The sequence below is a fragment of the Tupaia chinensis genome, unplaced genomic scaffold (assembly GCF_000334495.1).
Source record: "Tupaia chinensis unplaced genomic scaffold, TupChi_1.0 Scaffold150006_1, whole genome shotgun sequence".
Classification (NCBI taxonomy): domain Eukaryota; kingdom Metazoa; phylum Chordata; class Mammalia; order Scandentia; family Tupaiidae; genus Tupaia; species Tupaia belangeri.
Window position 1 is genome coordinate 4,178,294 of NW_006209847.1, and position 15,075 is coordinate 4,193,368.

Consider the following 15,075-nt stretch of genomic DNA (forward strand, 5'->3'; position numbering starts at 1 on the left):
TCTGGGGGCGGTGCCCCCCCGGCCCTGTGCCCCCCCCCAGTGGGGGGGCGGCCAGCCAGGCCGTTCCTGGCGCACGGCTGCGCTGGGGGGCGGGAGCCCCCCAAGTTAAAATAATTCTTAAAAAATTGTTCATGTCTACAGAAAATCCTACTGGAATTTGGAATAAAATTTTACTAAATAAATGCTACAGGTCAACCTGGGGAGAGTTAACATCCTTACTGTGTTGAATCTTTTTTTTTTTTTAGAGATTTTCACTGTAGGGCGCGTGCGCTCGCCAGACAGACAGAGAGAGACATAGAGACAGAAAGCGAGAAATCACCCCCCAGGGGGGATGGTCACGCCGCAATCCCTTCTCCTCCATTCTCCTCTCGGGATCTTGGGCACGCACGCACACGCGCCCGGCGTGAGTTTTAAGCCACCGGGTCCAGGACACGAACCGCGGTCGACTACGTGGGAGTCCAGCGACATAGCCATTACGCTAACTGCTGGTTCCCACTGTGTTGAATCTTTAACAGTTCATGAAAATGGTATATCTTTGGGAGGTGAGAGGGAAGGCATTTGGGAAAAACCATTTAAAAGACAAAGAGGGACCAGCAGATGGTGTAATGCCTATATCACTGGACTCCCATATAGCTGACTATGGTTTGAGTCTTGGACCTGGTGGCTTAAACTCACGCCGGGCGCATGTGTGTGCGTGCCCAAGATCCTGAAAGGGGAATGGTGGAGAAGGGACTGTTGCGTGAAATCACCTCTGGGGGGTGATTTCTTGCTTTCTGTCTGTCTGTCTCTCTGGCAAGCACACAAGCCCTGTAGCAAAAACCTCTCAAAAAAGAGAATGTATGTAAACAAGGCAAATAGGTTATGGGACAGTACACTATAATCGAGGTTAAGAAAAAAAAAAGAACATTGCCAGGATCGGCAAGTGCCGTGGTTTGAGTCCTGGATCTGGTGGCTTGCTTTCTCCCTTTCCTTTTCTCTCTCCCTCTCTCTCTCCCTCTCTCTCTCTCTCTTTCTCTCTCTCTCTTTCTCATCAAATTTAAAAAACAATAATAATGGAATTAAATAAATCAGTAATTCTTTTTTTAAAAGAGAACATCGCCGAAATAATGTATGTCTCAAAAAAATAGTAGTATAACAAAAATTGAACACGAAGAACCAGCAGATGGCGTAATGGTTATGCCTCTGAACTCCCATGTAGTCAACCATGGTTTGAGTCCCGGACCTAGCAGCTTAAAACTCACATCGGGTGCATGTGTGTATATGCCCAAAATTCTGAGAGCAGATGGAGGAGAAGGGATTGTGGAATGGCCATCGCCCCTGGGGGGTGATTCTTGCTTTCTGTCTTTCTGACTGTCTCTGTCTCTCCAGAGAGTGCATATATAGCAAAAATCTCTCTAAAAAATTGAATGTGTACAACATGATGTAATGTTCTTTGTTGAAGATGATGAATATGGTTATATTCTTGACTTGATTATTACTTCTTACTGCATGCTCTGAAAAACCATATTGCACTCCACAAAGATGTACAACAATAAATGTAAATAAACTACAAAAGAAAAAAATGGTATAGCTCCTCATTTATTTGGATCTTTGATATCTTTCATCAGTGGTTTGTAGTTTTTTGTATGTAGTATTATTCATATTTTGTTAAGTATATACCTCAGCATTTCATTTTGGTGATAGCAATCAAATTATACCACTTTTTCAATTTTCATTCTCTGATATTCCTAGCATATGGAACTTTGATTAATTTGGCAGTGTTGACTTTATGTCCTGTTATCTTGCTAAAAACATTTACTAGTTCTTGGATTTTTTTTTCCTGCTATAGAGCATGTGGACTCCCGGTGGGAGGAGTCAGTGTTGAAAAATCACTCCCTCCGCGTGGATGGCCATGCTGCATTCTCTTGTAATTTTAGTCACGCACTCACACACACCCAGTGTAATTTTCAAGCCACTCGATCTGAGACTCTTAACTGCGCAGTTGGCTATGTGAGATCCAGCTTCCTTAACTTCCATGCCACCTGCTGCCCCCCTGGGAGATTCTTAAAATGGTTTTCTTGGTATTTTCTATGTACACAATCATATTGTCTTTGAGTAGGAAGAGTTTTACTTCCTCCTTGCCAATTTGTATGCTTTCTCTTTCTTTTTCCTGGCTTATTTCACTGGTTAAGACTTTTAGTATGCTGAATAGGCGTGGTGAAAGTGGAAAACCTGCTTTGTTTCTGATCTTAATGGGAAAGCATTTACTCTGTAGGTTTGTTACATTTTCCCTTTATCAGTCTGAGATTTTCTTCTGTTCCTACTTTGCTGAGTTTTTATTATGAATGTTGAATTTTTTCAAAATGCTTTTTCTTTATAGATTGAAGTAATGTGTTTTTTCTTCTTTAGACTCAGTATTGTGGATGGCATTGAATACTTTTCAAAAAGTAACCAGCCTTGCATCCTCAGGATAAACCCCACTTGGTTTTAATGCATTTACCTTTTAATGTGTCACTGACTTGAAAAACATTGTGTGTGTGTGTGTGTGTGTGTGTGTGTGTGTGTGTCCAGAATCTTCAGAAGAGAGTGGAAGAGAAGGATTGCAGTATGGCCATCTGCCTTGGGGATGCTTTGTCGTTTTCTCTCTTTTCCTGTCCCCTTCTCTCTCCAGCAAGTGCACATACCCTATAGCAAATTAAAAAGTAGTAATAATAAAGAAAAAATTTTCAGTTCCATTTGGTTCTTCTTTTTATCTTGCTTCTTTGCTGAGACATTCTGTCTTTGCATTCATTTTAAATGTTTGCCCTAATTTGTTGGAACATTTCTATAAAATGTGTTTTTAAAATTATTGTCAGACAATTAATTCCAACATATGTGTTGTATTGATGGTTAGTATATTCATCTCTTTTCTTGTGCAAATGGAAATTATCTTTTTTATTTAACCAAGTTTTATTTGTTGCATAATAACCCACCTAATATCTTTCAACTAAAAAATACTAAATTTGAATAAAGATATTACAAAATGAATTAGAGACCAATTAAAATTAGCTTTAGGGGAGGGACGTAATTCTACTCGATTAAGAAAAACATTTTTATAGACCATAGATTAGTTTATTTTTTTAAAGAATTATTTAACTTTATTTATTATTATATCATTATTATTATTTTCCAGTTTGATCAGAGAGAGAGAGAGGAAGTGAGAAAGCAAGCCACCAGGTCTGAGACTTGAACTGTGGTCAGCCATGTGGGAGTCCAGCGCCTTTAACTACCATGCCACTTGCCAGCCCCAGATTAGTTTATTTTTAACACCAATCATGCCATGAATTCATAGGGAATAGGTTCCAGTAGCTTAGGCTCCTTTCCATTGCTTCTCACAAAGTGTGCATCTCTGGGCGGAGCAGGCTGGCGCTTCAGTTGAGCCTGGGTACTTTTCTCTTTGGCCTCCTTTTTCTGGTCATTTTTCCTTTACATGTTTTAGGAAGCTATCTCAGCTCTTAGAATGCTTTTTTTTTTTTTTTTTTTTTGAGAGGTTTTCACTGTTGGGCACGTGTACTCGCCAGATAGGCAGAAAGAGACATAGAAACAGAAAGCGAGAAATCCTCCCCTAGGGAGGGTGGTCACGCCGCAGTCCCTTCTCCTCTGTTCTCCTCTCAGGATCTTGGGCATGCACACACATGCGCCCGGCATGAGTTTTAAGCCACTGGGTCCGGGACGCGAACCGCACAGTCGACTATGTGGGAGTCCAGCGACATAGCCATTATGCTAACTGCTGGTTCCCTTAGAATGCTTATTATGCTCAATACTCACATTAATTCTCTTGGCAAGAATCTTGCCCTCAACTTGTTTGTTTACAACAGTGCCAACAGCATGCTGGGTAACATTGTAGACTCTTCCAGTTTTGCCATGGTAACATCTGTGGGGCATTCCTTTTTGAACAGTACCCATGCCCCTGATGTCTACAATATCACCTTTCTTGTAGATTCACATGTATGTTGCCAAAGGAACAACTCCATGTTTTCTGAAAGGCCTAAAGAACATATACCAGTTGCCTCTTTCCCTTTGTGTTCATCTTTTTAGTGAATTACTGAAAGATGGCGATTCTGGCTAAAAGACTATCTTGATTGTTTTATATGCCAAGTAATTTTAGATTATATCCTGGAAATTTTGACTAAAATAGCATTATAAGGGTCTAGGTCTTATTTAAATGTTAATGGCAAGGGGGCCAGCACGTGGCATGGGAGTTAAGACGCTGGACTCCCACATGACCAAATTTGAGGCCCAGCATTCTCTGTCCCCCTCTCTCTCTCCCCCTCTCTCTCTCTCTCTGCCTCTGGTGAGTGCACATACCCTATAGCAAATTAAAATAAATAAATAAATAAATAAATAAATAAATAAATAAATAAAATAATAAAAATAATCCTAAAAGGAAAAAAAAAAAACTGCCAGTGGCCTCTCATCTCAGTAAGCATAAAGGCCAGATTCCTTTCAGCGGTCTATTTGATTCTTGAAGATTAGCCTTCCAACCCCTAATGCTTATAATCTTATTGAAAGTAAGAACCACAGTCCTTTTTCTCCTTTTTTATATGGCCCTTAATGAATCTGTCTCATACTTCTAAAGTTTTTTATAGTTAGTGCCTTAGCCCATACATAGTAACACAATACACATCAAATATGTATTTGAACAAGTGAATAGATGTATCTTTGTGACAGATTTTAGTTTTTTTCTTCAGGATACCTGGACCCTAGCCGTGTGTTAATTTGTCTCTTCCAGATTTTGTACCACCTGTAGTGTTCATGACTTCCTGTAGCAATAGAGATTGTTACTACCTTTCCTTGGGATCTTGAAAACAGTCCCTGGAGGGGACCTAGCCGGTGGCATGGAGGATAAGTTACTGGATCCCACATGGCCAATCATGCAGTTCGAGGCCTGGACCCTGTGGGTCAAAAATCACACCGGGTACATGTATATGTGTGCTGAGAGGAAACCAGAGGAGAAGGAGTTGCTGGATCCAGCAGCTCCATGTGCGTGCATGCCCAAAATCCGGAGAGAAGGGATTGCTGCATAACCATGGGATGATTTCTTGCATTTGCTTTCTGTCTCTTTGGCAAACATATGTGCCCTATAGCAAAAATCTCTCTCCAATAAAGAAAAAGAAAGAAAGGATTGCCTGTGGCCATCCCCCAGGGGTGTGATTTCTAATTTTCCCTCTCTCTGTCTCTCTGGCAAGTGCAAAAAAAAAGTCCCTGAAGGTCACATCTAACTTTGCTACCCAGTCTTGCATACTTTCTAGAGCTGTTACTGTTCTTTCCTGGTTTAGAGCTATTAACTACCTTTCCTGGTACCACTGCTTTTATTTTAATCTATTTATCTTTATCTCCACACTTATATTTTCTGTTCTAATACCTTTTCATCTGTTCTGTCTGTAAGGTGCCTTCTTGGTTTTCTTATTACCTTATTTTATAACCAAAGTCTTCTCTCCATCCTTTGAGAACAAAGGGGGAAAAAGGAACAGATCGCTACTAGTATCCTATGTTGCCTGCCTTCTGCCCCACAATGAAAAAGGATTTTACTAAATATAGTCACCAGTAAGAAAATTCTCTGCAGCTAGGTTCAGTCTTAGTTTTACATTTCTATTAATAAATCTCAGCCCAATAGCATTTAGGCAAAGACCCTATCTCTGGTCATGATTACTTGGCAAGAGAGAAAAAGGTAAGGCAAATTTAAAGGTGAACTTTTAAATCAATATGTATTCCCAAGTCAGTTGTTCTTCACTAAAAGAACTATTTTGCACCTCTTGGCATCTTAGCATATGCAGCAGAAAGGAGCTGCTGCTGTGTCTTTAAAAGCTATTCACAGAGCAGTGTGGAGGCAGGCATGCTAGCAAAGTACTTGAATGAGAGCTAGAAGAAGAGGTGGGAGGAGGGTGCTCTTGAAGCCTCCGTGTGTGTGTGTGTTTGTGTGTCTGTGAGTGTGAGTGTATGTGCAAATGTGACTGTTGGCAGAGCTCTGGGTGACATCTCTCTGAACAGCTGGGCTTTGGTCTGCTTCAGAGCTTGTCAGAGCAATTAGCTTGCTGGAGACGCAGCAGCAAGGATCAGTAGCATTTCATGAAGAGGCACAGGTTTCCCAGAAGGAATTTCTTCCGGCAAAATTCCGGCTGAACAGATCCTTACCATGAGGTCTCCATTAATAATGTGAGCTCGCTGTTGGTCTAAGTGCAGATCCATTTGGGGTGAGTTTTGGATAATTTTCTTTCTTTATATAAAAGTCCTTGAACTCCACAGACTGGGTAGATAAAAAGATAGTTGTCTTTTCTGTCTTGACTGATTTAATTGTAATACACACTACGGAAATTAGAGGATTTTCAAGTATTAAGTTTTGTGGAAATTTTTGTTCACTGTTTTTTATCTTTAAAATATTTTTAAAATTAGATTTGATAGAACTTTTGCTCTATTCAGATTCTACCTCTTCCATGGCTATTTCAAGCAGTGCTTCATTCAGATTTAGCTTGAGAACAGTGGTGATTTCTGTTCTCTTTGGTGATGCTGTTGACGCACATTGCAGGAAGCAGGGAATCCCCTATAAATATCCTTCACTGTGTCATTACCCAGCTATCCACACCCGGTTGGTGAATACGCCTTTCTGTCCTATGTCTTTATGTAACTGTCCCCTAGTCTTTACATGTGATAAGAAGAAATATGTCGTCTTTGCTGTGTCTAGGGAGATTTTTTGACTATGAGCATCTAAGGAGGAATTTGTTAAATCTTTTAACTTAAAATATGTCTTTTGATTTATGTTAGTCTTGTGAATTTCTTTTGGATTTACGGCTTCTTATTTTGGAATACTTATTTGTTTGTTTCTTATAATTGACTTGTTTTTGTTTGCTGGCCTTGGTTTCTAAAGAGTGCAGAGATGGGATTCCCTCTACCTCCAGTGACGTAGTGATTTTGTTTGCAGTCTTTTTCTCCTGAAAGGGAGGGGACGGAGAGAAGGAAGAAGAAAAATCCATCAGCAGCGGTGCGTTCTCCTATCTATGGCTTGAAAATGATAACTGGGTACCATTGAATAGCTGAAGCCAGAGTGAGATATTTTAATGGTAGGGGTGCTATTTTGTTTGTTTCCTTTTAGAATAGGCTCAGACCCAAGTCAGGATTGCTAAAGCAGGATGCCTGAATTAACCCTTTATGTCCTGCTGATAATGAATTTTATCTGATAGCTTTTTCTAAATATGGGAGGATAAAGAGCTCATAAGCAGGTTTCTGGAACCTAGCACCCATTAATAATTCTAGCTTCGGTTTAGGAATTTGGAATTTTTCTGTCTTATTTGCACTGGTCCTGAGCAGACAGTTTGTAGGCTGTCAGACCTCAGAAATAAGGTAGTTATATAAAATTCCTTGCCATTCTAGTTTAGGTTAAAATAATAATTTTGAATGTGTGTAGCTAATGCAAGGCTTTAGGAAGAAACTGTTAGATATACTCTTAGGTGTGAGCATAACAATCCAACCTATTTTTTTTATAGAAAGTATTTGAGTTTCCAGTTCTTTTATATGCAACTCGATTATAATACTGCTGATCTCTGAAGGGCTGCCTGCAGAGGTCAGTTTGAAGAACTCTATAGACTAGAGTCTTGCAAAATTTAAGGTTTGCCTATCTGTGGTTGTGTATTTGGGTAGCGTATAGAGAGAAGTGCCTTTAGATCTTGCTATTTTTTTCTTCTATTTTTTTTCCTTTGCTTTCATTTATCTAAATCCTTTGAAGTATTGTAAAAAGAATAATATCAGCTTTTCAGTTTAAATTATGCAGTCTTATTTTCTATGGTAGCGGAATTATATTAGTATTTATTTTGACTATAAATATTTCAAACTGACAAAATCTGACTTTATTTGAAGAAAATGGGGGTTGGGTGGGGACAGTGCAGAGATAATCCTAGAGTGAATGGAGAGCTTTCTAGGAGAATAACCTAGTTAGAAGTTTGCCCGAGTCTGGAGCTATAAGGGTTAAGAGAAATTCCACCACATCCTTTCATCTTAATATTGCAGCAAATATGTGGATAATTTCTTGCTAGCTTTTCAGGAAACCCCTGTGGTGGACAACCCTCATTAATTGTTGCTGGGAGACTGCTCTGACGTCACTGGGAGCAGTTCCCCGTCTGCAACTAGGACAGGAATAGCCTTTGAGGGGGAAGAAAACTGCTGTGAAATTAAAAGATGATGGTTTTGTTAACTTGGTTTTCTTTCCATTTGTGGGTACATGAGATAAACCTGAAGTCTTTCTTACATGTTTCAGTCATTACCAAGAGAGATATTACCAAAAGTTGTTGTTATTTCAACAGTGAAAGTACCTTCATTTTAGATCTTTGTTTTTTAACTGTGGTGGTTTCAAAGAAGGTCAGAGTAGGAGAGCTGTTGAAAGGTGCCAAAGAAGTGAGATTTCCGTTCCTTGTTATTCTTTTTTCACTGTTTTTTTTTTTTTTTTTTAAATTGGACGAGGAGGAAAAGATCAAGAGCAACTTATTTTATAAAAAGGTGTTTCAGCATCAAGGATAATTAAAAATGTGATATATGTTGGAAGGACTTTCTGACAAATTGATACGGCCTACTTCTGCACCTAAAAGTCACTATACCTATTTAATTCTCTTTGATGGCCTTCTCTCCTAGGTCCCTTCTAACTGTTATTATAGAGCCTGTTAAGAGCTTTTCTTTAGTACAGTGTTGAGTGCCTGGATTCTGGAGTTCAAATCCTAACTTTGCCTATTGCTTGTTCCGTGACCTTTAACAAATTACTTAGCTTTCTGTTTTTTTCATATGTAAAACGAGAATAATACTGGTACTCACCTCCTAGGGTTGTTTTGAGGATTAAAGAGTTAATACATATAAAGCTTTTAAGACAATTAATTCCAGGTCATTTTAAAGGCTTAGTTGGCATTAGCCATTATTATTGATATTTAGGAATTAAATAGGGACATACCATTGGCATCTTCAGAGATCACCTGTAATTTTTGAGGAAACCAGGAGTGATTTTTCTAGCCATGTAGGACATTGAATTTTCACAATGAGTGTGAGTATAATCTAAACATTAAAGCGTTTTTTTAAAAAAGCTTTAATTATTTTTATTATTTTAAATTTTGTTATAGGGCACATGCGCTCACCAGAAAGAGAGAGACAGAGAGACAGAAAGTGAGAAATCACCCCCCAGGGGGGATGGCCATGAAGCAATCCCTCCTCCTCCATTCTCCTCTCGGGATCTTGGGCACGCACATTCACACACGCGGCCAGTGTGAGTTAAAGCCACCGGGTCCGGGACTCGAACTGCGGTTGATTACGTGGGAGTCCAGTGATATAGCCATTACGCCAACTGCTGGTCCCGACACAGTTGATTCTTTTAGGAACTATCTTTTCTAATTTTTTATTTAGAGACTGAATTGCAAACATGTTCCTTAAGATTAGCAGCCCTTTTTTTTTCTTGGTCATCATTATCTTTTGATTATTATAGATGATTGGTTGGGTTTGAGACTTTTTTTTTTTAACTTTTTATTATTGGTTCAATCTATTTTCAAATTTGAGGATGCTTGCCATTGGCATTTATGAAACTTTGTCATCTTTGCTTTTCTGTATTTGAGTTGATGTAGCAGTGTTCTTACATATCTGAATGTATACCAACTTATATGAAATACTGTGTATGAAGAATCCTTAAAATCACTAGCCTTAATGTACCAGCAAGTGGTGGTGAAGGTGGCCAGATTCCACTTAGCCAACTGCACAATTTGAGTCCTAGACCCAGTGGCTTGAAAAACACACTGGGCATGTATGCATGTGTGCCCAAAATCCCAAGAGGAGAATGGAGGAAAAGGGATTGCTATGTGGCCATCGCCCCCCTGGGGGGTGGCGGTGCTGTCTCACTTTCCTTGTCTCTCTCTCTCTGTCTCTCTCCAGTGAGTATGTGTCCTGTAGCTTGTACTTTTGTTAATAATAATAATAATAAAAACAAATCACTGGTGTTAAAAGAAAATTGAGATTTTAAACAGACTAAACCTCAAATCATATATGCTGAAGTATCTATACCCTCATCCCTGTTTACCTTCTTTATATATATATTTTTTAAAAGACTTTATTTTTAAAAATTTTTTGGGGGGGTTCACATTTTATTGGGGACCCCAGTCAACACAGCTGCTCACAGTTTCTTCAGCCACTCCAGGCTGCGGCCCTGCGGGTCCTGGGGGTGGCTGGGCACGTCGGGCATGTTCCTGTCATCTCGGAGGGGCACTGGGTAGTTGTGGGGGGTGGCCTGGTTCATCATGATGGAGTACTTGGTGTAGGGGCTGAGTGAGAGCAGGACGATAGGCACCGAGTCCCGCGATGGCAAAGGACGTGACCAGCACCAGCTCCTTGAACCAAACATTCCTGAGGAAGGTGGCGAGTCTCCCGGCCATGTTGGTCTTCGCGGCAGCGGCCGAAACTTTATTATTTTTTGAAAGAATTTTTTATTTACTTAGCTCTATTTGTTTTTTTTTTTTTTGTTGTTGTTGTTTTTTGTTTTTTGTTTTAATTTGACCAGAGAAAGAGAGAAAGGGAAAGGGAGAGAGCAAGCCACCAGGTCAGGGACTCAAACTGCAGTCGGCCATGTGGGAATCTTGCACCCTTAACCATCATGCCACCTGTCAGCCCCATATTTTTAATAAGAGATAGGGTCTTGCAAAGTTCCTCAGGTCTTGAACTCTTGATCCTCAATCTTCCTACCTCAGCCTCCCCAGTAGTTGGGATTATATTAGTAGTTGTGTGTACCCCACCACAACCTGCAGCCTTTTTATTTCACTGGAATCTTGTTCATTTGTATGTTTTGAGGCTTCATTTTTTTGTTTTTATTTATTTTTTATTTTTTGGAGAGTTGTTTGCTATAGGACGTGTGCATGCGCCAGAAAGACAGAGATAGAAAGCGAGAAATCACTCTCCAGGAGAGATGACAATGCTGCATCCCTTCTCCTCCATTCACCTCTCAACATTTTCAGCATGCATGCACATGCACCCATAGTTAGTTTTAAGCCATTGGGTCTGGGACTTGAACTGTGGTCGACTACGTGGAAGTCTAGCAACATAACCATTATGCCATCTGCTGGCCCCAAGGCTTTGCTTTTTAAATTGCTCACCAAACCAAACCAGGACACATTGAGAAGAGCCAGGACGTATGTAGCATTAATGGCAAGAAGACTGTCTTTGTATTTAACTTTTTATCTTTTCCATCCTATTAATTTTCTTAGGCCAGTTACTCTCAAAGTGGCAGGAGTACATACTGTCTGTAGTGGAATATATGGGGAAGGGGTAGTAACATTATTTAATATATTATTTAGAAAGGGCATGAATTGAAGAAAAAAAGTAAGAAGCACTATGCCAGTGAATGTCCTGAAAGTCCAGGGTATGCCATGGGACCTAGGACGTACACGTAACACAACATAACATGTTGCTAGAGGGACAGTTGAAAAACACTATAGTTTAATAATGCAATTGTCCTTCTATCTTTTTAAAATTTAAAATAACTATTTAATTTTATTTGTTATTCTTTTTTTAATTTGACCAGAGAAAGAGAAAGAAAGGGAAAGTGAGAAAGCAAGCTGTCAAGTCCAGGACTCGGACTGTGGTTGACTATGTGCGAGTCAGTGCCTTAACTACCATAGCACCTGCCAGCCCCCAGTCCTTGCTTCTATTAACTAGTGTAAACTAAGGGAACACTTATCTGTAATTACTCTCAAGTGCATTTATCCTGTGGCGTTGATGAGAAATGTGAGTAAAGGTATAAGCATAAAGATATACAAACAGCTAACACGGCATTGTTTTATTATAAAAATTAATGATTGCTTAAATTCCAGTAATAGAGGGACCAGGAGAGGGCATAATGGTTACGGCTCTGGACTCCCATGTAGTCAACCGTGGTTTGAGTCCCAGACCTGGAGATTTCAGGCACATGTGCGTGTATGTCCAAAGTCCTGAGAGGAAAATGGAAGAGAAAGGATTGCGGCATGGTCGTCCCCCCTGGAGGGTGATTTCTCACTTTCTGTCTCTCTGTCTCTCTGTCTCTCTATATCTCTCCGGTGAGCGCACGGACCCCATAGGGAAAATCTCTTAAAAAAAAAAAATTCCAGGGCCAGCAGATGGTGAGGTGGTTAAGGGCGCTGGATTCCCACATGGCTGACCATGGTTTGAGTCCCAGACCTGGTGGTTTGCTTTCTCACTTTCTCTCTCTCTCTCTCTCTCTGTCCCTCTCTGGTCAAGGTAAAGATAAATAAATGGATAAATAAATAAAGTCAAATAAACTAATTTTAAAAATTCCAATAATAGGGAAATGGTTAGCTAAATTATGGTACGTGTATGTAAGAACATTAAACAGCTATTAAAATGACTTTATGTTAAAAGTAAGTAACAAATAGGGACTAGCAGTTTGGCATAATGGCTGTATCAGTGGACTCCCATGTAGTCTACCACAATTCGAGTCCTGAACCGGTTGCTTACAACTCATGCTGGGCATGTGTGCGTGCGTGCCCAAGGTCCCGAATGGAGAATGGAAGAGAAGGGATTGTGGCGTGGCCATCCCCTCAGAGGGTGAGTTCTCACTTTCTTTCTCTCTGTCTCTCTGTCTTTTCTGGCAAGCACATGCGCCCTATAGCAAAAACCTCTAAAAAAAAAAGTAAGTAACAAATAGAAAAATGGTTAGTTTCAGTAGTTGAAAAAAAGCACGATATAAAAAGTTTTGTCATGTGAATACATAAATTTTTTTTTTCTTTTTTTGGAGAGGTTTTCGGTACAGGGCACGTGCGCTCGCCAAAAAGGCAGAGACAGAAAGAGAGAAATCACCCCCAGGGGGGATGGCCATGCTGCAATCCCTTTTCCTCCATTCTCCTCTCGGGATCTTGGGCACGCATGCACACGTGCCTGGCGTGAGTTTAAGCCACTGGGTCCGGGACTTGAACCGCGGTTGGGAGTCCAGCGACATAGCCATTACGCTAACTGCTGGTCCCTACATAAAAATTATTGCATATAGAACCATACCCAATATGGTTACAAATTGTATACCAATATGGAAATAAAGTTTAGAGAGATTTACCTCAAAACTGCTGGTGTTATTAGCAGTTGCCAGACTGGCCCCATTCCCCAGTGGTTAAGGGACTGAGATTTTACACAACTAACCACAGTTTGAATATCAGCCCTGGCAGTTTGAAAAACATACCAGATGGGGGCCAGCAGGTGGGATGGTGGTTAAGGCGCTGGATACTCCCACATGACCGATCCTGGTTCAAGTCCTAGATCTGGTGGCCTACTTTCTCATTCTCTCTCTCTCTCTCTCTCTCTCTGGTCAAATTAAACAAATAAATACAATTAAATAAGTAACTCTTTAAAAAAAATAAAAAAGGAAAAAGAAAGAAAAAAGAAAAACATACTGGAAATGTGCCTGCCCTGAGTCCCAACAGGATGGAGAAATGGAGAATAAGGGATGATGACATGACCATGTCCCGTTGAAGGGTGCTTCCCCCACATACACCTGTTTCACTCCTGAGAGCACATGCACCCTCAGACTATTTTTTAAAATAGCAATTATCTCTGAGTTACATATTTTGGGTGATTTTTGTTTTCTTCTACTTCTGTTTTCTATAAGTATAGAAAGGCCTATAGTACTTTTCTAACTATAAAAAAAATTTTAATCCCTACTGTTAGTATCTGAAAATAAATTTAAAGAATATGTTAAGTTCAGATAAATGTAGTGACATGTATACATTTTTTTAAGAGAGATTTTTTATATAGGGCACGTGTGCTCACCAGAGAGAAAGCGAGGACTCTATTCTCCTCTTAGAATTTTAGACATGAGGGACCAGCAGTTGGCGTAATGGCTTTGTCACTGGACTCCCATGTAGTCAACCACAGTTCGAGTCCCGGACCTGGTAGCTTGAATTCAGGCCGGGCACGTGTGCGTCTGTGCCCAACATCCTGAGAAGAGAATAGAGGAGAAGGGATTGTGGCATGGCCATACCCCGGGGGGGGATTTCTCGCTTTTATCTGTCTCTCTCTGTCTTTCTGGTGAGTGCACGCGCCCTATAGCAAAAACTTCTCCAAAGAAAATAATTTTAGACATGCATGCAAGTGCGCCTGCATGAGTTTTAAGCTGCCAGGTCCAGGACTTGAACCTTAGTCCACTACGTGGGAGTTCAGCGGTGTAACCATTATGCCATCTGCTGGCCCCATCATGCATAAATGATTAAGATGGTATTTGGAACATAGGAAGAGGCATAAAGTGACTTTTTTCCTTTTTACGTATTTATTTTTTTTGCTTTGTAAAAATGCAATGTACTCTTCAGAGAGAGAGATCAAGAGAGACAGGAAAGAGGGAAAGTGAAAAATCACCCCTCAGGGAAGATGGCCATGCTGCAATCCCTTTTTTTCCATTATATTCTTAGGATTTGGCGTACTCATGCACACACACTGATGTGTTTTTCAAGCCACCAGTTCGGAACTTGAACTGCATAGTTAGCACTTTAACCTCTGTGCCTCCTGCTGGCCCCTAATGTGACTTTTTACAACAACTTTTGTTTTGTTTTGTTTTGCCATATGCCACATGTGCTCCTTGGAGAGAGACAGTGAGAGAGGGAAAGTGAAAAATCACCCCAGATTTGGGCATTATGGCCATTCTTCTCTCAGGATTTCAGACATGCATACACATGTTCCCAACATGTTTTCCTTTTTCTTTTATTTAAAGAATCATGTACATAATTTTATTTATTATTATTGTTTTTGTTTTAATTTTCTATAGGGCATGTGTGCTTATCAAAGAGAGACAGAGAAAGAAAAAGTGAGAAAATAAGCCACCAGGTCTGGGACTTGAGCCGTGGCTGGTCATGTGGAAGTCTAGCGCTTTAACCACCATGCCACCTGTTCCTATACCCCTCCATGTGTTTTTCAAGTTACCTTGGAGTTGGCCATGTAGACTCTGGCTCCTTAATCACCATACCAGCTGCTGGTCCAACAACTTACTTTTTTTTTAAACTATAGGTCATGTTCACTTGCCAGAGAGAGATAAGGAAAAAAAAAAAAAAAACCACCAAAAACCCCCCCCCC

At 40.2% G+C, this 15,075-nt stretch overlaps 1 protein-coding gene and 1 pseudogene across 1 annotated transcript in view; one reads left to right on the forward strand and one right to left on the reverse strand.

Moving 5' to 3' along the window:
* Nucleotides 1-15,075, forward strand: part of R3HDM2 (R3H domain containing 2) — a 161,752-nt gene that overhangs the window by 50,615 nt on the left and 96,062 nt on the right.
* Nucleotides 10,125-10,409, reverse strand: LOC102503288 (NADH dehydrogenase [ubiquinone] 1 alpha subcomplex subunit 3 pseudogene; annotated as a pseudogene).